Source organism: Triticum urartu, chromosome 3A (assembly GCF_056163025.1).
Source record: "Triticum urartu cultivar PI428250 chromosome 3A, HENAU_Tu73, whole genome shotgun sequence".
In the NCBI taxonomy this organism is placed as follows: Eukaryota; Viridiplantae; Streptophyta; class Magnoliopsida; order Poales; family Poaceae; genus Triticum; species Triticum urartu.
Window position 1 is genome coordinate 314,199,646 of NC_141875.1, and position 23,144 is coordinate 314,222,789.

Sequence of the window (23,144 nt, forward strand, 5' to 3'; positions counted from 1 at the left end):
TGAAGGTCCACATTGGGCGAGAATGGCGCTGAAGCGAGGCAATGCACCGTCGGACGAACTCCCTCACCACCATCGATGCCGTCACCCCAATCTTCTTCAACTCAGCCAGCTTAGGCCAGACATGGGTGAGCCGACGGTCGACGAGCTTCGCGTGCCCCTGGCCGGAGCTGGGCACTACCGGTACTCACGGGAGCAGGAGCAGGGGGCTGAGTATCCCGGCATCCACATACACCCATTGCTTCCGGAATCCCCTCACGTATGGGCAGAGCGTGAAGTCCATGCCCGAGCCAGCTGTCGCCTCCATGGCCTGGAAGGTCTTGCATTCTGAGCGCTGGTGGGCGTCGACCAGGTGGAGCGAGAAGAAATGGCGAAACGAGGCAACAGAAGGAGTAATGGCCACCATAGCCTCGCACAGGAAGGCGCAGAAAGCGAGGAGGAGGATGGATTGGGGGTCCAGATGCAGCGCCTGGATCTGGTAATGCATACTAGTACACACCATCTCTCTGTAGGTCGATGTTTCGCTCTCTCTCTAACAGAAACAGGTGCACGCGCGCGCACACACACATGCAGGTTCATATAATAGGCATATCATAGGAGTGGAAAACCACAGGAAGTGAGATAAATGGAGTACGTGCAAGAAGAGCAAAAGGTACATGCACATCTGTCGGGGACACGGTCGCTACCTCGCACTCTAGCCCAGCCAACCACAACACGACGGCGAGATCTACGCCTCTCTCATCCCAACGTCAGCGGTCAACCGCTATATCCGCGGCCGCACACGCCTGCCAGATTTGGCGCATCCCGGCCGCCTACAACTGCGCCTTGACATGGATTATCCGGGTACCGGGTCACACAACAATGGTAGCGCCTCCATGTCGCATGAAGATACTGAATCCGCCTCTAGTCGCTCGGATCTATCATGTTGGCAGTTCACTGGCAAAGACAGGGCCGGCCACGGTTCGGGCTCAGCCCTGACCCAGCGGCTAGTCGGTTCACCGTTGCTGCTCATAAAGTCCGATGGCTACGCGGTTGTGCCCCGTGTTTCGACCATGCTGGAACATCCCGAATGGGTGTTCGTCAAGTGCAGAAAAGATAAGGTGTGTAGTTCTTTTGATTCGGCTGTGCACCCGTATTCGGCACATGTTCGGCAGCTTATATTCAAACTTGTGTGTAGGATGGATGCAAGTTTTGGTATTGGGAAGAAGCGTGCATTGATCTATTGATGGCACAAAATTTGGTAGATGCTTGTGCACTCCTTGCTATAATAGAGGCTAGAGATGAGACTAGAGATGATATTAGATGTGAAGCAACGTCTAGTTATTTAGAATCGAAGAAGAAAGAAGTATGCAAGCTCAAGAAGCCACAGATCAACAATGAAGACATAGAGAAGATATTAATACAATTAGTGGGAGAAGTTATGGAAATTGGATATCTTTTAAAATGTCTAATTGTGGTTCTTGTTTTCTTTAGTCTTGCTCTCCTAGCAAATAATTGGTGAATGCACTTCCATGTATCAAAATATCGTTGATGAAATAAAGAAATGTGTTGGCAAAAAAATGTATGCATACGGCCACCAGCCATATTAATTATGTTGGTTCTGAATTTTTGCCACTAGTTAATTATGTTGGGAAACTTTGATAAAAAATATTATATAACTAAATAAAGAAGGAATCAATAATATATTTTTTGTTCGCATGTATTAGCGGTTTACTAGTTAAAAACTGTGGTCAAACTTTGAAAAAAATATGATGTGGCATAAAGACCTGGACGAAGGTAGTAGAGATACAGTGGCACACTGATTTAGGCTGAATACAAGTGCCCAAAGTTACTGGAAGACGGCAATGTGTACATACGAAATAATTAAAATTGAATTTCTTGAAAATATTTAAAATTGCAGGATGGTGCAGCCCACCTTTCCGATATTTTGACCAGTGTGTGGTTCAGTGGTTGTTCACTTAAGGAGGGTAATGTACCACACGTGAACGGTAGAAAGTGCGACCGGGAGGCGTCGATTAGTAATTGATCACAGTATTTTTCTTCACTAGTACGTTAAATAAAGAGTTCCATTCATGCACAATTTAAAACGATTTTTATGGAGAGAAAAAGAAAACCACTCCAACTATGTATATATAAGCTACAGCCTCAGCGCTTGTTTGCTAGGGTTTGCTCTCTTCACACTCTCTCTCTCCAGTATATATATACACGCTGGAGCCTCAACACTTGTAATTGCTCTCTTCACACTCTGTCACCCTCTCCCGATCTAAATAAGACTACGTTGGCCTCTCTCTCTTCCCTCACTACTGGTCAAAGAGCGGGCAGGATCCCGTTCGCCGGGGAAGGGGAGTAGGTACATCATTAACGCTATCACCGTTGGTAAGGGAATCCACTGCCGGTGACGTTGTTCTCTTTCACCCAGCGCCGGTGTGGGAGGTTCTCCTACCCCTTCTTCCTCACTGTCGTTTAGTGTGGGGAGATCTGGCCTCCCGCCACCCACTGAGCTACGCCCCAATAACCCTAACATATAACTTACTTTAAAATAGGTATTGCTCTAGCTGCATTTGTATTTTTTTGCTTCTGCACTCGAACCTAGGTGTTGGATCAAACAGGAAAGAAGGAGGGAGTTGTATAGCAGGAAACTAGGACGAGGTTCAAAGAGGACATGAAGGGGGGATGTAGTACAGGCTGGCTATCCAATAGCACTGTTGGTCGAAAAGGGAAAATAATGGTAAACACAGTACACCCATCTGTAAGGAACTGATCTTTCTTTGTTGAAAAAGGAAAGAAACCAGCGGGTGGGGGACAAGGCTGTAGAGTTTGACCAGGACTAGATTTGCTACCCTCACATAGGGTAAGGTGTCTAAAGAGAACAAAAATGGGGCCAATGATACGTCCATTTTGCATCATGCTTTTATATCAATATTTATTGCATTATGGGTTGTTATTACACATTATGTCACAATACTTATGCCTATTCTATCTTATTTTACAAGGTTTACATAAAGAGGGAGAATGCCGGCAGCTGGGATTCTGGGCTGGAAAAGGAGCAAATATTAGAGACCTATTCTACACAGCTCCAAAAGTCCTGAAACTTCAAGGATGATGTTTTCAAAATATATAAAAAATATTGAGCGCAAGAACCTCACCAGGGGGCCACACCCTTCCCACGAGGGTGGGGGCGCGCCCTACCCCCTGGGTGCGGCCCCCTACCTCGTGGGCCCCCTGGTGGCCATCTTCTGCTATATGGAGTCTTTCGATAGGAAAAAACTAACAAGCCATCTTCTTGGACGAAACTCCGCCGCCACGAGGCGGAACCTTGGCGGAACCAATCTAGGGCTCTGGCGGAGCTGTTTTGCCGGGGAAACTTCCCTCCCGGAGGGGGAAATCATCGCCATCGTCATCACCAACGCGCCTCTCATCGGAAGAGGGCAATCTCCATCAACATCTTCATCAGCACCGTCTCATCTCAAAACCCTAGTTCATCTCTTGTATCCAATTCTTGTCTCCAAGTCGGGGATTGGTGCTAGTAGGCTGCTAGTAGTGTTAATTACTCCTTGTAGTTGATGCTAGTTGGTTTAATTGGTGGAAGATCATATGTTCAGATCCTATACGCATATTAATACCCCTCTGATTATGAACATGTTTATGCTTTGTGAGTAGTTACTTTTGTTCCTGAGGACATGGGAGAAGTCTTGTTATTAGTAGTCATGTGAATTTGGTATTCGTTCGATATTTTGATGAGATGTATGTTGTCTCTCCTCTACTGGTGTTATGTGAACGTCGACTACATGACACTTCACCATTATTTGGGCCTAGAGGAAGGCGTTGGGAAGTAATAAGTAGATGATGGGTTGCTAGAGTGACAGAAGCTTAAACCCTACTTTATGTGTTGCTTCGTAAGGGGCTGTTTTGGATCCATATGTTTCATGCTATGGTTAGGTTTACCTTAATACTTTTGTTGTATTTGGGGATGCTTGCAATAGAGGTTAATCATAAGTGGGATGCTTGTCCAAGTAAGGACAGCACCCAAGCACCGGTCCACCCACATATCAGATTATCAAAGTACTGAATGCGAATCATATGAACGTGATGAAAACTAGCTTGACGATATTCCCACGTGTCCTCGGGAGCGCTTTACATCATATAAGAGTTTGTCCAGGCTTGTGTGACGCTCGGATAGTTACGCTATAGTAATTCCCTGCTAATGATGCCACGTCACCACAATACCGTTAATTAAACCCGCGTTGATTCAAACGGAATTCAAATTCAAATTTAAACTAAAGCCAAACACCAAAAGTTCTCAATCATGAAAACTAAAATGTTCTAAGTGTGAAAATAAATGCAAAGGCTTATTGGCAAAGGAATCAACTTATTATAAAATATTTAAATGCCCTTACTTAAATAAAACTACAGCTTAGAGAACTAAATAAATGCCTTTTTCAATTAATAAAATATTAACTAAGTTATTTAATTTCCCAAAACTATTGGGGCAGTGGCATGTTTATTAAAATTAAATTAGGTACAACTAAGGTATTTTACAAAACTATAATAAAATAAAAGAAACTACAAATAAAAACAGAAAAGAAAATATAAAAGAGAACACCCCCCCCCTCGTTGGGCCACGGCCCAGATGGCCTCGGGGCCAATCGGGCCGGCCCAGCCGCACCTCTCCTGGCCTATATGGCCCCTCCCTCGTGACCTAACCCCCCACGACCGCACCCACCACCCACTCCCCCCCCACTCTCTCTCTCTCTCTCATTTCCCTCCCCCTCTCTTGCTAGATTGGATCGGGGAGGGCCCGATCTCGCCCCCGAGCAGTTGCTCCCCGAAAGATCGCCGCCGGCGCCGAGCTTCGCAGCCCCCGGCCTCCTCGCGGCTCCCTTCCTCCTGCGCCTCCCTCGTCAGCTCCCCCTGCGATTCCTCTTCCTCCGCACGAAGGCCTCCCGCAACCCGCGCCTCGGCATCGCCCTCGCGCCTGCCGGCCCGTCCGGCTAGCCGACGCCTCGCCGTCCTAGCGACGTTCGCCGCTCCTCCCCTGCGTCGCCATCGATCCGCCCAACCGTCGTCGTCGCCTCCCCGACTCCTCCTCGACCCCGCTGCCATTGACCCTGCCCCTCGTGGTGAGGCCTCGGCAGCTCCTCCTCCTCCCCTGCTTGCAATGGCACCCCGCGCCCGACGTCGCCTCTGTCGGTGTGCTCGCCGCGCCCGCTCACGCCCGCCCGCTCCTCGACGCGCCCGGGGCGCGCCCCGCAACCGCCGCCCGCAGGTCCCGCGGCCCCTGCTCGCTGCTGTGCGCCCCTCCTCCCGCCTGCGCTGCTGCCGCCGTTCGCCGGCCGCGCCCAGCGCATGGCCTCGCTCCCCGATCCCTGCAGCCACACGCGCCGCTGTCTCCTCCCCTGGCTACCGGTGAACCGCCGTGCCGGCCGCTTCCGCCGCTACCTCCCGTGACCCCAGCCCAACGCACCTCGCCGCAGCCCCCAGCGCCCCAGCGCCTCCTTTGGCTCGGGCAGGCGCCCAAACGGGTTGACGCCAGCAGCGCCCCTGCGCCCGAATCGCCCAGCGCCCATTTGGCCCTATGGGCCACTCACTAGGGGGGTCCCACGCCCCCCCCCCCCCCCCGCAAAACGTTTTAAAAAAATAATATATAAAAAAATTTAAAAATATTAATCAATCAATTAATTAACTAAATAATTAACTTAATTAATTCTATTTATATTAACTAATTAAGGGTAATTAACCTAATAACTAATTAACCTAACTAACTATTGTTAATTAACTAAACAGTCCCTGACAGGTGGGACCCACCTGTTAGGTTGACCAGGTCAACGGTCAACGTTGACTCGTGACGTCATGCTGACATCAGTTAGCACTATTCTGGGTAATGTTAATTTAATTAACAATTAATAAATTAGAAAATGATTTAAAACTTTAAAAATCAATATAAATTAAACAGTAGCTCAGATGAAAATACTTTCTACATGAAAGTTGCTCAGAACGACGAGACGGATCCGGATACGCAGCCCGTTCGTCTGCCATGCATCCCTAGCATAGCTAACATGCAACTTTCCCCCTCCGGCTCCTCTACCCGAAAATGCGAAACACCGGGGATACTTCCCGGATGTTTCCCCCCTTCACCGGTACCACCTCGTACCGCGTTAGGGCACACCTAGCATCACGCTTTGTCATGTCATGCATCGTCATGCATTTGTTTGCATTATATTTATTGTTTCTTCCCCCTCTTCTCTCGCTAGACAGCGAGACCAACGCCGCTGCTACCCAGTACAACTACGGTGTTGACGACCCCTCTCTCTTGCCAGAGCAACCAGGCAAGCCCCCCCCCTTGATCACCAGATATCGCCTACTCTCTATACTGCTTGCATTAGAGTAGTGTAGCATGTTACTGCTTTCCGTTAATCCTATTCTGATGCATAGCCTGTCATTGTTGCTCCAGCTGTTGATACCTTACCTACAATCCTAAATGCTTAGTATAGGATGCTAGTTTACCATCAGTGGCCCTACATTCTTGTCTGTCTGCCATGCTATACTATCGGGCCGTGATCACTTGGGAGGTGGTCACGGGTATATACTTATACATAATATATGGTACTTGTAGTGATTAAAGTCGGGTCGGCTCATAGGAGTACCCGCGAGTGATTCCGATGTTGGGGGCTGAAGGGGAAGGTGGCTCCATCCCGGTAGAGGTGGGCCTGAGTTCCCGAAGGCCCCCAACGGTTACTTTGTGGCGGAGCGACAGGGCAGGTTGAGACCGCCTAGGAGAGAGGTGGGCCTGGCCCTGGTCGGCATCCGTGGTTATTTCAAAATAACACGCATAACGAGATCTTGGTATTTGATCTGAGTCTTGCTACTGGCCTATACGCACTAACCATCTACGCGGGGACTGATGAGGACATCAATACCATTGTTACACCCACAGCCCCTACTGTTACATATACTGGACCAATTACTAGAGCTCGCGCACGCCAATTAAATTACCAGGTACTTTCGTTTCTTGGTAATGATTCTAATGTTCATGAGATTATGATGCTGCCTAAATTGGATACATTTGTTTTGCTTACAAATGAAGGTCCTAGCTTGGAGAAGGATGAACATTGGAGCAAGAACACGAATGGAGTTGATGGCATGCGCAAGGGGATCAAGAACGGAGTTACAAGTGATGATTTCAGGACTTTGAAGCCGCCATAAGGAGTGCATGAAGCCTTGGACGAAATATACAAGATGCCACTTCATAATATTCGTCCATAGGCTATTCCAGGTGCTGCGTCACCTTATTAATGGGCCAGGCCCATGTAATTTCGAAATACTTAAGTATAGGCTATTTTTAGAGTCCGTATGTGTGGGGAAACAAGAGTTAGGGTTGGTTTCGGACCCCACCCTCAAGGGCCACGAAATTCCCCTCTCTTCCTCCATATATACAGCCCTTAGGGCGTCGTTTAGACTTGGGTTTTGTTTAGATTAAAAGTTCGCCATAGCTGCAACTTCGCGTACTTCGTTTGTGTCCAACGACCAGACCAAGACGTCACAGAACCCCACCTTGATCAATAAAGCTTTCATCTTATATTCGCAATATCCAGATTGCAATCTCAGTTTCTTGCTTGTTCTTCGTTTGCTCGCAGGAAACAGGCCCTCGTGGTCAGGTTGATCGTGCTCCGGCGTGGTCAATAACCCCTCGGAAGTTGGTTTAGCGATTGCTAAGGCGCGACGTCTCGCACGTTCGTAGTCGGATCGTCAAGGTCGATTCCCACAGAAAACGATAGCCACCATCTCATCGAAACATCGGGACACCTTTGCCTCTATCAAGTGGTATCAGATTTCCAGGTTGCTCGGTGAGATTTTACAGTTTTTCGTAGATTAGATCGAGTCTGTTCTTCATACCTACAGTCCACGAAAAAGCCACAAAAAAAAAATTAGGGTTAGTTCATCATATCCGAACCAATCTGAGCCTTTGCATAATCTTTTTAGGGTTTTTGCTTTGTTGAATTTGCGGTTGCATCGTCGTGTCAAGTTGCTGGTCTTAGAGTCTAGTCTTTTAGAGTTTCGAGTTCTGGTCATAAGTTGTCATGCCGCCGCCGCACCATCATCATCGCCCATCTACCACTTTTGCTTATCCGCCACCGCTCTGAATCCTTATCCATATACCACATACCACCATCGCTACCATATACCACCACCGCTGCCATATACCACAACCATATATCCACCACCAATCCGAGTTCTTCTCATATTAGGTTTGTTCTTGAGATCAATCTCAATTCCGATTCGTGTTTCCTTGCCTGCGTAGGTCTCGGAAAAAAAAAAAAAAAAAAAAAAAAAAAAAAAAAGTCTGGAGACCCCCGGGCAGTTTTTAGGCCAAAATTTTCTCGGGCAAAAAATTTTTTTCCCTATCCTATTTTTAGGCTTTTCTGAGTCTTTTGAGCCACGTGCCATCATAGTGATTTTTTGTCGCACTTTTTCGTCGTCGCTGCCCTGATTTCCAAAAAAAAAAGTGGAAAAAAATTTTCGTGCCCATCCTATCAGTTTGACGTGGGAAGAGTTTTGAGACACTCGCCATTATAGTAATTTTTCGCAAAAAAAAAAAAAAAAAAAAAAAGAGGAGCGCAAAAAAAAAAAAAAGCGAAAAAAAAAAAGTTCCAGAGTGTGCTTTTCCCTTATTTACGTGCAGCGCCGTGATTTTGTTAGTGTTCTAGGCTCGCGTCTCTAGCACGGTCTCGCCTAGGACCAGCACAGTACCGTCGTTGAGCGTTTATTCAACTTTGCATCTCTGAATTGATTATTGCTGACCCTTTTTGCTACCATACTATAAGCCTTCCCAGCTCCACATACCTCTACGTCGTGCGTTTGACTCTCCCTGGCAATCGCTCTATCCAAGCTTTTGAGAGTTTTGACTACAACGGTTGCCGATCACCGCCTGCTGCTGGGTAAGAACTGGTAAGAATTTGAGATTTGCTTGACGGATTTGTGACACCCGCCACCACCACCTCTTGTTAGTTTTCTGTAGGATCATATTCTTGTGTGTTTTCTATTGTTGCTAACCATGGCAGGATCACAAGCCGACGAGACTGACTGGGAGAACATGACGAATCAGGAGTTGCATGATAAATTTCAGCAAATGATGAATGGACAGGTGCAGGATGTGCTAAACAGATTTGAAGAGGCCATGGAGAAGATAGATGACATGGAGAAGACGTTCGAAACAAAGCTCGATAACAGGTTTAATGAATTGCTCGCGCGTCTTCCACCACCACCACCGGCTGCACCTAACGCACCTCTACAACAACAACAACGACGACTACCTACACATCGTGAAACAGCCCTCCGCCGAGCGAGCCGTCTCCCTCTTGCACCTGGCCAAACTGTTGGTGCTCCTGTTGCTACTTCTGTGGCTCCTGCTGCTGATGCGGAGGAGGATGATTTTGCTAGCGATTACGAGGATGAGGTTGATCAAAATCAGAACTACGTGCCACCACCAGCACAGCAACCATCAGGTCGTCCACATGCAAATAATGGCAATGGTAGGGCTCACCCTCAGGTACGAGATCATGACCATCTCCCTAAACTAAAATTGAATATTCCACCATTTGAGGGTAGATATGTTCCTGATATATACCTTACTTGGGAGTTAGAAACTGAACAACGATTTACATGTTTACAATATCCCGAGGAGAGACGTGTTCCTGCTGCTGTTTGTGCATTCACTAGTTTTGCATGTGTTTGGTGGTCTGAGCATTGTAGATTATATCCCATTCCTGCTACTTGGGCTGCTTTGAAAACTGCTATGCGTACTCGTTGGGTTCCACCATATTATCAACGTGAATTACTTCAAAAATTGCAGCGCTTAAGACAGGGAAAAAATTCTGTAGAAGAATATTATCAGGAATTACAAACTGGCATGATTAGATGTGGTATTGTTGAGGAGAATGAAGCTATGCTTGCACGTTTTATGGGTGGATTAAATAGAGAGATTCAGACGATTCTAGAGTATAAGGAGTATACTAATATCACTCGTTTATTCCATCTTGCTTGTAAAGCTGAACGTGAAGTGCAGGATCGACAGGCATTGGCGCGGACTAACTTTTCTGCAGGTCGACCTTCTTCATGGACACCACGTGCATCATCTACTTCCACACGTTCTGCTTCACCGGCGCCTCCGTCGGCTGCCACCTCCAACCGTGATACAATAAAGCAGGCACAATCACCACTATCTGCCAAGAGCACACCTTCTGGGCCTGCAAAGAGCTCTTCTTCATCCATGGCATCAACAGGGCAGACACATGATATTATTTGTCGACGTTGCAAGGGTGGAGGTCATTATGCGAGAGAATGCCCATCTAAGCGTGTGATGATTGTTACTGAGGATGGTGGGTATGAGTCCGCTAGTGACTATGATGAGGAGACTTTGGCTCTTATTACACGTGACGAACACGGTGGAGACGATTCTGATCATGAGACGCAATACATGGCTCCTGAAGATGCTGACAGGTATGAATGTTTAGTTGCTCAACGTGTTTTGAGTGTGCAGGTTACACAAGCTGAGCAAAATCAGAGGCATAATTTGTTCCATACAAAGGGAGTTGTGAAGGAACGTTCTGTTCGCGTGATCATAGATGGAGGGAGTTGCAACAACTTGGCTAGCATCGAGATGGTGGAGAAGCTATCTCTCACCACAAGACCACATCCACATCCTTACTACATCCAATGGTTCAACAACAGCGGCAAGGTTAAGGTAACACGTACTGTTCGTGTGCATTTTAGTATCTCTACATATGCTGATTATGTTGATTGTGATGTGGTACCTATGCAAGCATGTTCCTTATTACTTGGTAGACCATGGCAATTTGATAAAAATTCTATTCACCATGGTAGAAACAATCAGTATACTCTTGTTCATAAGGATAAAAATATTACTTTGCTTCCTATGACTCCTGATTCCATTTTGAAAGATGATATTAATAGAGCTAATAAAGCAAAACAGGAGAAAACTAAGAGTGAAAATCAGATTGTGGCAAAAGAATTTGAGCAACAAATGCAGCCTAATAATAATAAACAATCTAGTGTTGCTTCTGAAATTAAATTGAAAAGTGCATGTTTACTTGCCACCAAATCTGATATTGATGATCTAGATTTTAGCAAATCTGTTTGCTATGCTTTTGTGTGCAAAGAGGCATTATTTTCATTCGAGGACGCGCCTTCCTCTTTGCCTCCTGCTGTCACTAACATTTTGCAGGAGTTCGCCGATGTCTTTCCACAAGACGTGCCACCGGGATTACCACCTATTCGCGGGATTGAGCATCAAATTGACTTAATTCCCGGTGCATCATTACCCAACCGTGCACCATACCGTACCAATCCAGAGGAGACGAAGGAGATTATGCGTCAAGTACAAGAACTGCTCGACAAAGGTTATATACGCGAATCCCTTAGTCCTTGTGCTGTTCCTATCATTTTAGTGCCGAAAAAGGATGGTACGTCGCGTATGTGCGTTGATTGTAGAGGCATTAATAATATTACTATTCGTTATCGTCATCCTATTCCTAGGCTAGATGATATGCTTGATGAATTGAGTGGCTCTACAATATTCTCCAAAGTTGATTTGCGTAGTGGTTACCATCAAATTCGTATGAAATTGGGAGATGAATGGAAAACAGCATTTAAAACTAAGTTTGGATTATATGAGTGGTTAGTCATGCCTTTTGGGTTAACTAATGCACCTAGTACTTTCATGAGGTTAATGAACGAAGTTTTACGTGCCTTCATTGGACGATTTGTGGTAGTTTACTTTGATGACATATTGATTTATAGCAAATCTTTGGAGGACCATTTGGAACATTTACGTGCTGTTTTTATTGCTCTACGTGATGCACGTTTGTTTGGTAACCTTGGAAAGTGCACCTTTTGCACCGACCGAGTATCTTTTCTTGGCTATGTTGTTACTCCACAGGGAATTGAAGTTGATAAAGCCAAGATTGAAGCTATTGAGAGTTGGCCGCAGCCCAAAACGGTCACACAAGTGAGGAGTTTCCTTGGCCTCGCTGGTTTCTATAGGCGTTTTGTGAGAGATTTCAGCACCATTGCTGCACCTCTCAACGAGCTTACAAAGAAGGATGTACCTTTTGTTTGGGGTACCGCACAGGAAGAAGCCTTCACGGTATTGAAAGATAAGTTAACACATGCTCCTTTACTCCAACTTCCTAATTTCAATAAGACTTTTGAGCTTGAATGTGATGCTAGTGGAATTGGATTAGGAGGTGTGTTATTACAAGATGGAAAACCTGTTGCATACTTTTCTGAAAAATTGAGTGGGCCTAGTCTGAACTATTCTACTTATGATAAAGAATTATATGCTCTTGTTCGGACCTTAGAAACATGGCAACATTATTTATGGCCCAAGGAATTTGTTATACATTCTGATCATGAATCTTTGAAACACATTAAAAGTCAAGCAAAACTGAACCGTAGACATGCTAAATGGGTTGAATTCATTGAGACTTTCCCTTATGTCATTAAACACAAGAAGGGTAAAGAAAATGTTATTGCTGATGCCTTGTCTCGTCGTTATACTATGCTTTCACAACTTGACTTTAAAATATTTGGTTTGGAGACCATCAAAGATCAATATGTTCATGATGCTGAATTTAAAGATGTATTGCAGAATTGTAAGGAAGGGAGAACTTGGAACAAGTTCGTTCTTAACGATGGATTTGTGTTTCGTGCTAACAAGCTATGCATTCCAGCTAGCTCCGTTCGTCTTTTGTTATTGCAGGAGGCGCATGGAGGAGGATTAATGGGACACTTTGGCGTCAAGAAGACGGAGGATATACTTGCTACACATTTCTTTTGGCCAAAGATGAGACGGGATGTTGAGCGTTTTGTTGCTCGCTGCACTACATGTCAAAGAGCTAAGTCACGACTCAATCCTCATGGTTTATATATGCCTTTGCCTGTACCTAGTGTTCCTTGGGAGGATATATCTATGGACTTTGTTTTAGGTTTACCTCGAACAAAGAAGGGGAGGGATAGCATATTTGTTGTCGTGGATAGGTTCTCGAAAATGGCACACTTTATACCATGTCATAAAAGCGATGATGCTGTTAATGTTGCTGATTTGTTCTTTCGTGAAATTATTCGCTTACATGGTGTGCCAAATACTATTGTTTCAGATCGTGATACTAAATTTCTTAGCCACTTTTGGAGATGTTTATGGGCTAAGTTGGGGACTAAGCTGCTTTTTAGTACTACTTGTCACCCCCAAACTGATGGACAAACTGAAGTAGTCAATAGAACATTGTCTACTATGCTTAGGGCTGTTTTGAAGAATAACAAGAAAATGTGGGAAGAATGCTTGCCTCATATTGAATTTGCTTATAATCGTTCATTGCATTCTACTACTAAGATGTGCCCTTTTGAAATTGTGTATGGTTTCCTACCTCGTGCACCTATTGATTTGTTGCCTCTTCCATCTTCGGAGAAGGTTAATTTTGATGCTAAAGAACGTTCTGAATTGATTTTAAAAATGCATGAGTTAACTAAGGAAAACATTGAGCGTATGAATGCTAAATATAAACTTGCTGGAGATAAGGGTAGAAAACATGTTGTGTTTGCACCTGGCGATCTTGTTTGGTTACATTTGCGTAAAGATAGATTTCCTAATCTGTGCAAATCAAAGCTAATGCCACGTGCTGATGGTCCTTTTAAGGTTTTAGAGAAAATAAATGATAATGCATATAAACTTGAGCTACCTGCAGATTTTGGGGTTAGTCCCACTTTTAACATTGCAGATTTGAAGCCTTATTTGGGTGAGGAAGATGAGCTTCCGTCGAGGACGACTTCATTTCAAGAAGGGGAGGATGATGAGGACATCAATACCATTGTTACACCCACAGCCCCTACTGTTACATATACTGGACCAATTACTAGAGCTCGCGCACGCCAATTAAATTACCAGGTACTTTCGTTTCTTGGTAATGATTCTAATGTTCATGAGATTATGATGCTGCCTAAATTGGATACATTTGTTTTGCTTACAAATGAAGGTCCTAGCTTGGAGAAGGATGAACATTGGAGCAAGAACACGAATGGAGTTGATGGCATGCGCAAGGGGATCAAGAACGGAGTTACAAGTGATGATTTCAGGACTTTGAAGCCGCCATAAGGAGTGCATGAAGCCTTGGACGAAATATACAAGATGCCACTTCATAATATTCGTCCATAGGCTATTCCAGGTGCTGCGTCACCTTATTAATGGGCCAGGCCCATGTAATTTCGAAATACTTAAGTATAGGCTATTTTTAGAGTCCGTATGTGTGGGGAAACAAGAGTTAGGGTTGGTTTCGGACCCCACCCTCAAGGGCCACGAAATTCCCCTCTCTTCCTCCATATATACAGCCCTTAGGGCGTCGTTTAGACTTGGGTTTTGTTTAGATTAAAAGTTCGCCATAGCTGCAACTTCGCGTACTTCGTTTGTGTCCAACGACCAGACCAAGACGTCACAGAACCCCACCTTGATCAATAAAGCTTTCATCTTATATTCGCAATATCCAGATTGCAATCTCAGTTTCTTGCTTGTTCTTCGTTTGCTCGCAGGAAACAGGCCCTCGTGGTCAGGTTGATCGTGCTCCGGCGTGGTCAATAACCCCTCGGAAGTTGGTTTAGCGATTGCTAAGGCGCGACGTCTCGCACGTTCGTAGTCGGATCGTCAAGGTCGATTCCCACAGAAAACGATAGCCACCATCTCATCGAAACATCGGGACACCTTTGCCTCTATCAGGGACAGTTATGGGCACTCGGCGTCGTGGTATCAGCTGAAGCCTTCGTGACGTCAGCGACTGAGCGGCGCGTGCCGGGTTGGACCGCGTAACGCCACTTCCTTTGTAATGGAGGTTGCTAGGTCTGCTCACCGGCCGTGTACGCAACGTACAGGTGTGCAATGGGTGATGGGCCCAGACCCCTGCGCCATGGGATTTAGACTGGCGTGCTGACCTCTCTGTTGTGCCTAGGTGGGGCTGCGACGTGTTGATCTTCCGAGGCCGGGCATGACCCAGGAAAGTGTGTCCGGCCAAATGGGATCGAGCGTGTTGGGTTATGTGGTGCACCCCTGCAGGGAAGTTAATCTATTCGAATAGCCGTGTCCCTCGGTAAAAGGACGACCCGGAGTTGTACCTTGACCTTATGACAACTAGAACCGGATACTTAATAAAACACACTCTTCCAAGTGCCAAATAGAACCGGTGATCGCTCTCTCACAGGACGACGAGGGGAGGATCATCGGTTAGGATTATGCTACACGATGCTACTTGGTGAACTTACCATCTACTCTCTTCTACTGCTGCAATATGGAGGTTACCAAAAGCGTAGTCTTCGATAGGACTAGCTATCCCCCTCTTATTCCGGCTTTCTGCAGTTCAGTCCACATATGATAGCCTTATTCCATTTGATACCAATGCATACATATGTAGTGTAGCTCCTTGCTTGCGAGTACTATGGATGAGTACTCACGGTTGCTTGCTCCCCCTTTTTCCGCTTTGCTATACTCGATTGCTGCGACCAGACGTTGGAGCCCAGGAGCCAGACGCCACCGTCGACGACGACTACTACTACTCGGGAGGTTCCTACTACTACGTGCAGCCCGCTGACGACGACAAGGAGTGGTTTAGGAGGATCCCAGGCAGGAGGCCTGTGCCTCTTTCGATATGTATCCCAGATTGTGCTAGCCATCTTATGGCAACTTGTTTAACTTATGTCTGTACTCAGATTTTGTTGCTTCCGCTGACTCGTCTATGATCGAGCTCTTCTATTCGAGCCCTCGAGGCCCCTGGCTTGTAATATGATGCTTGTATGACTTATTTTATTTGTAGAGTTGTGTTGTGATATCTTCCTGTGAGTCCTTGATCTTGATCATACACGTTTGCGTGTATGATTAGTGTACGGTCAAATCAGGGGCATCACAAGTTGGTATCAGAGCCGACTGCCTGTAGGAATCCCCCTTCCACACTCCTTGGTCGAAGTCGAGTCTAGACATTGCAAAACTTTTACTAACATGGTTGTGTGTCTTACGGGCACACGTCGCCATTGGGTGATATTAGGATCTTTTACTTCTTGTCTATACTCTGGGACTCTGATCTCTCTTCTATTCAGGTTAAATGATTTTGCTAAAATCTAACTTTAGGTTCTCGAAAATACTTCCTCCCGGAGAGCCTTTCAGGCCAGATGATCGCCTGCTGCACCAGAAGATTCGGAAGACACTCTCTGATGCTTTCCCGAGACCCTTGTGCCCATCGCCGTTGCGATCCCTACCAACGACAAATCTTTATGGATGACTATATACTTTTGTCATTCATACCTTCCTCCCTAGTTGCCCTTGTTATTACAAGGTGCCCTCAAATACTCTTCGATGTTCCAAGCATCCTTTATGCTTACTACCCCGCAGTTCCTTGCCGCATGAATATCCCTACGAACAATTCTTCACCCTTATCGAGGAACTATTCATTACTAGTTGATCATATGATCCACAAGGTACATTGATATACTATCCGGTCTTTTGGTAATTCTCTGCCAGCTGTTGATGTGCAAATACTTGTCTGCTTGCATTATGGTTGCATTCCATATGTCTAGCAATATTCATTAGTATCCCTTGTCACTATCATTCTTGAGTCCATTGATTCAATAAGTTGTGAATGTACACAATCATCAGTAGAATCCTAGGATTATCCTTTCGGCTCAGACGTCATTTGGATAGGAGCTGGTTCTCGACCAATCAATGCCTTGATTGGTTGTGCTTTTAAGTTTATTGAACTTATTCATTTTCGATCAGAACGATTGCTTCTGATCCCTTGATTTCGAAATCAAAAAAAATCTGTGCATTAAGTTTTGAATTAGTCAGTTGTTTCTATAATCTGATGCCTTGTCATTCCTTCTTCCTCTGATTGAGTTCCGATACTCACATCAGCCCCGTTGTGGACCGCCATACCCATTGCCGGGTTATTATCCAGCATTGTCCTTGACGACCTAAATTCTTGCGATTCTTTACCTGATACATAATGTCTTTGGTAAATTGTATCCTCTATTTTTGACAACCATGCTCTACTTTTGAGTTTGTGTTATTTACTTCTGAAGTTCATGGTATATGTTCTAAGAAGCCCCGATGGGTTGAACCTATGCCTTCCTTAATATGTGTGAACTCGAAAGTTTTCATGAGTCATACTCTTTTGGTATTTTGCCAGATAAAATTTCAACACTACTACTTCATCGAACGCGAGAAGTGGATGAAATGTTATGCATTGGAGAAGTGGGAGTCGACCTTGAACTTTGTGTTCATGCCCATGGACACAATGTAGATCCTATCATGGTAGCTTCTTGTAATAATAACTAATTCCTTGATATAATATCCTTTGGTATCGGTGAATTGATCCTTTGCAATCGTGGTTCCGACCATATGTTCTTCTTGGATCCCATTTCTCGGACAAGTTGAAGTACTTGTCTTCTGCAAAGCAATACCCCAGTCTAACCTCTACTTTGATCTGTCTTCGAGTATTACCCCCTGGTATCTCGAGATTATCTTGGAACTGCATAACTTCATATGAGTTCTTCATCAAGTACTACATTCTCACTCATTACAATTTTTCATGGGCTCTGAGTTATTAAACACTCAAGGACACCGATAACTGAATCGAGTCCACACTCTGATTCAATAACTCTAAGTAATTTTTGTTGCTTACGAGTTTAATAATCCTTCAAGTCATTCCTAGCCTGACCGGCTATATCATTATTGTGCTAAAATTTTAACTATGCTACCTGGTCCTTTTTCCCGGAGCACAAATTTCGACGGTGAGCTAATCTTACGTCGGTCTTCCTCATCATATCATTTCTCCCTGAACAGCAAACTTGATTTCGAGTTTGTGTCATACCCATGGTTCCAATAACCTTTCGCTTCATCATTCCTTTGACTTGATGTCATCGCCGATCGATTACATCTTCGTGGAGCCTCTCGACAAAATTTGTCGTAGTCGTCAAACAACATTTTGATTTCTTCCAGAATATCAACCAAATGGATGATGACAAGTAACCATCCATGTCCCTCAATGATTTGTGTTATCATCGACAACATTATTGCTTTCCCTCCAACACAAACTTGTTCGTGTTTGGTGTTATACTTGGAGACCCATGCTATCCAGCAATTATTCTTCGATACCTTGGAGTATTACCATCTTTTATGTCAAGAATGTCGTGAGAATTTCACCACCTCCTAAGAATTCTTGATACAGGTAATACTTATCACCATCACCTTTCTTTCTTGGTCCCCGTGTTGGATCTAACCGGGATACCAACAGGTGAACGGTGCTGGTTGGATTCTGCCCTTCTAGCAACCCTATTACTTTGAAGTTAATGGTCGAACGTTCATTCTTAGACTATTGATCACTGAATCACCATTCTAACATTTGATCATGCTACCTAAGGCCCTACTTTGGGCACCCTTTTCCACTAATGTTTAATTGTGTATGTTTTTCCTTGGGCATACATCATTATATCATTTGATCCGACAAATCTTATCTCCTTGTTCACATAACTGTGGAAATCCATTTTTTTGGATACCTCGTTGTATTATCCCTGAGTCCATCAGCCACCTCCTCATCCTCTCCTTGGCTTAATGATGAATCCCTTCGTGTATCCAGAGTCCGACCTTGCCTGAAGACCATGTCAATGCTATCTCGAAGCATATATATGTTACTCCAATTTTCAAAAAGAACATTTAAAGCCTAATGTTAAATGTTTCCTGCTCAATGATCCAAACACCACTGTATGGGGAATGTACTGAAATTTCTCTCCCCTTACCTAAAGAGTTTTCTACATTATATCCTGTCATGGATATCGTGCTCTGCTTGTCCTTGGGAAGGATATACCCTTGAAATATGTGTTTAAACACATTTTCCTTTCCATTGTTCTGTTTAATCGGATAATCATATTTTTCTCTCCATTGTTTGTTTTAACCTTTCTTCTGATCTATATGATCTAAGCAGTAATATTCTCCTACTTATGTAAACACCTCGTTGTACAATTATGTCAGCAAGACCCTGTTACTATTGTTGATGACATTTTGGTTGCCACCGATGGATGAGAACTTTGCCTATAGGTCTGCCTTGTTCAACGAGCAGGAAAATGGTTCTCTTCGTCCATCGCCCTTGGTACTGATGTTGTTGCTGACATAAATGATAGGCTATCCTCTGACATACCTTGCTTACAAGATCATGCAAGACGTCATCGCTCTTCCTACTTTTAACCCACATGGTGGGCCCATAACCCACAGGTCCTAGGATCGAAACCTGACCCACCTGTACACCCTGTTATCGAGGTTATTCCTTGAGCCTGGCTACGTATGTAATTGACGGGTCACCTTTCTAGTGATTTAACCTGGTATCAGACGCAATACTTATTCTCGTGCCTTGAAACCCTTTCACCTTCTAATTGGGCATCGAACGATTGCCTATCCGCTTGATACTTCTTACTATACCTTCTTGCTTGGCTCTTGATGTGTTTCATTTGACCAACTCGAGAGATAGCCTTGTGTTCATTCATGGGATAACCCCCAATGGTTAACCCTTATAGCATTCTATCATTGTCAAGCTGCCCCTTACCTATTCGTAAGTACGATGGAGTTCCCGAAGAAAGGATGCCAACATCATCACGATGACCTGAAGAAGAGAAACAAAGACATCAACGAAGAGGATCGACTACTTCGGGAAGAGCAACCAAGGCCGAGCAGATTCGTTAGAATTTCGTAACCAGACATTTCCCCCCTTAAAAAACCCTCTTAAATCTCGGGACGAGATTTCTTGTAGTGGAGGAGAATTGTGACGCCCGGATAGTTAAGCTACAGTAATTCCCTGCTAATGATGCCACGTCACCACAATACCGTTAATTAAACCCCTCGGTCCTATTTATAAGGCGAAGTGAAAAATGGCAAGTGCGGGAATTGAGGAGTCCAAAAAATGGATAAGTTAATAAAGGTGTCGCCTCGACAACTGGATATATATTAAATGAAGGAAATCTCCGATATCAACGGACGGATGACGTCAGGACGGTTTATCGTAATTTTGAAGTATGACGTCGCGGCCGTTTACAAGATAAAAAATGAAGACAAGAGAGAAGATTTTTCTAAAGTGTGGAAGATTGACATGAACAAGTTCAAACCAATCTGGGGCCTAATGTTGGGGATATTACTACTGGAGGTAAACCGGCCTTATGTAGCCGGGTTGACTCCTTGAAGATTAGAAGCCCATGAAGACGTAAAGATGCTAGCGCTTTACGGAGGGCCCAAAGACGAGTTACAGTATGTAAATGTAAACCGGCCTAGTCATGTAACTTGTATAATAAGATAGAAAGAAAGAGGCCGAACCAGATACATTTATAAACCGGCTTCGGGACTCTGTAGCCCGGCGGGCGTCAACCTATGTATATAAAGGGACGACCTGACCGCGGTTTAGAGACAGACAACAACAACTCGAAAGCCAGACGAAGCGGATTCGCTCCCTGGCCTTCGAAACCCCAGCAATACCAATCACAACTAGACGTAGGCTTTTACCTTCATCGAAGGGGCTGAACTAGTATAAACTCCCGTGTCCCCTTGTCCGGTTTAACCCCTTTAAGCTAACCCGTTGCGATGGCTCCACAACTAAGTCCTTTCACGAGGACATCTGCCGTGACAAACCCACGACAAACGACGAGGTGGAGGACATCACCGGCTCCGCCGTGGCCCCACCCCGCCGGCAACGAGGTGGAGGACTTCGCCGGACCCACCCCATCGAGGCCCACCCCACTAATAATGAGGCAGAGGATATTGCCGGCTCCGCCGAGGCCCTGCCCTGCCGACTATTGGGGAACGTAGTAATTTCAAAATTTTCCTATGCACACGTAGGATCATGGTGATGCATAGCAACGAGAGGGGAGCGTGTTGTCTACGTACCCTCGTAGACCGTTCACGGAAGCGTTATATCAACGCGGTTGATGTAGTCGTACATCTTCACGATCCTACCAATCCAAGTACCGAAAGCACGGCACCTCCGAGTTCTGCACACGTTTGGCTCGGTGACGTCCTCGCCTTCTCGATCCAGCAAGAGGGGCGAAGTAGTAGATGAGTTCCGGCAGCATGACGGTGTGGTGACGGTGTTGGTGAAGAACAATCTCCGTAGGGCTTCGCCTAAGCACTACAAAAACTATGACGGAGGATAAACTAGAGGGGACGTGGTAGCCGGCACACGGCTTGGTGTTTCTTGATGTGTCAAGGGTGCTAGCCCTACCCCTCTATTTATATGTTGAGCCTTGGGGTCGGAACTTGGAGTAAAAGCCTCCACAAAGTCGGTTTCACCCGAAAGGCAAGAGTCCTTCTTGGACTCCAGGGCCAGACGCCAGGGACCCTGGCGTCTGGCCCCTGGACTCCGCAAAACTTCCTTTTGCGCTTTCCAAAAACCTTGTGGGCTTTCCCCTTTGACCCAAATAAAGTGTTCTCGTACCCAAACATTTCGGGTAACATCCGGAACCCCTTCCGGTGAATTCCGGAACCCTTCCGGAGTCCAAACATTATTATCCCATCTATCAATCTTTTTCTCCAGACCATTCCGGAGTTCCTCGGCATGTCCGTGATCTTATCCGGAACTCCGAACAACATTCGGTCACAAATATACATAACTCATAGTACTATATCGTCAATGAACGTTAAGCGTGTGGACCCTACGGGTTCGAGAACTATGTAGACATGACCGAGAAACCTCTCCGGTCAATAACCAATAGCGGGACCTAGATGCCCATATTGGCTCCTATGTATTCTATGAAGATCTTTATCAGTCACACCACATAACAACATACGTTGTTCCCTTTGTCATCGGTATGTTACTTGCCCGAGATTCGATCGTCGGTATCTCAATACCTAGTTCAATCTCGTTACTGGCAAGTCTCTTTACTCATTCTGTAATACATTATCCCGCAACTAACTCATTAGTTGCAATGCTTGCATGGCTTATAGTGATGTGCATTACCGAGTGGGCCCAGAGATACCTCTCCAACAAACAGAGTGACAAGTCCTAATCTCAAAATATGCCAACCCAACAAGTACCTTCGGAGACACCTGTAGAGCACCTTTATAATCACCCAGTTACGTTGTGACGTTTGGTGGCACACAAAGTGTTCCTTCGGTAAACGGGAGTTGCATAATCTCATAGTCATAGGAACATGTATAAGTCATGAAGAAAGCAATAGCAACAAACTAAACAATCAAGTGCTAAGCTAACGAAATGGGTCAAGTCAATCACATCATTCTCCTAATGATGTGATCCCGTTAATCAAATGACAACTCATGTCTATGGTTAGGAAACTTAACCATCTTTGATCAATGAGCTAGTCAAGTAGAGGCATACTAGTGACACTCTGTTTGTCTATGTATTTATACATGTATTATGTTTCCAGTTAATACAATTCTAGCATGAATAATAAACATTTATCATGAAATAAGGAAATAAATAATAAATTTATTATTGCCTCTAGGGCATATTTCCTTCAGTCTCCCACTTGCACTAGAGTCAATAATCTTGATTACATCGCCATGTGATTTAACATCAATAGTTCACATCACCATGTGATTAACACCCATAGTTCACATCGTCATGTGACCAACACCCAAAGGGTTTACTAGAGTCAGTAATCTAGTTCACATCGCTATGTGATTAACACCCAAAGAGTATTAAGGTGTGATCATGTTTTGCTTGTGAGAGACGTTTAGTCAACGGGTCTGCAACATTCAGATCCGTATGTATTTTGCAAATTTATATGTCAACAATGCTCTGGACGGAGCTACTCTAGCTAATTGCTCCCACTTTCAATATGTATCTAGATTGAGACTTAGAGTCATCTGGATCAGTGTCAAAATTTGCATCGACGTAATCTTTTACGACGAACCTTTTTGTCACTTCCTTAATCGAGAAACGTATCCTTATTTCACTAAGGATAATTTTGACCGTTGTCCAGTGATCTACTCCTAGATCACTATTGTACTCCCTTGCCAAAAACAGTGTAGGGTATACAATAGATCTGGTACATAGCATGGCATATTTTATAGAACCTATGGCCAACGCATAGGGAATGACTTT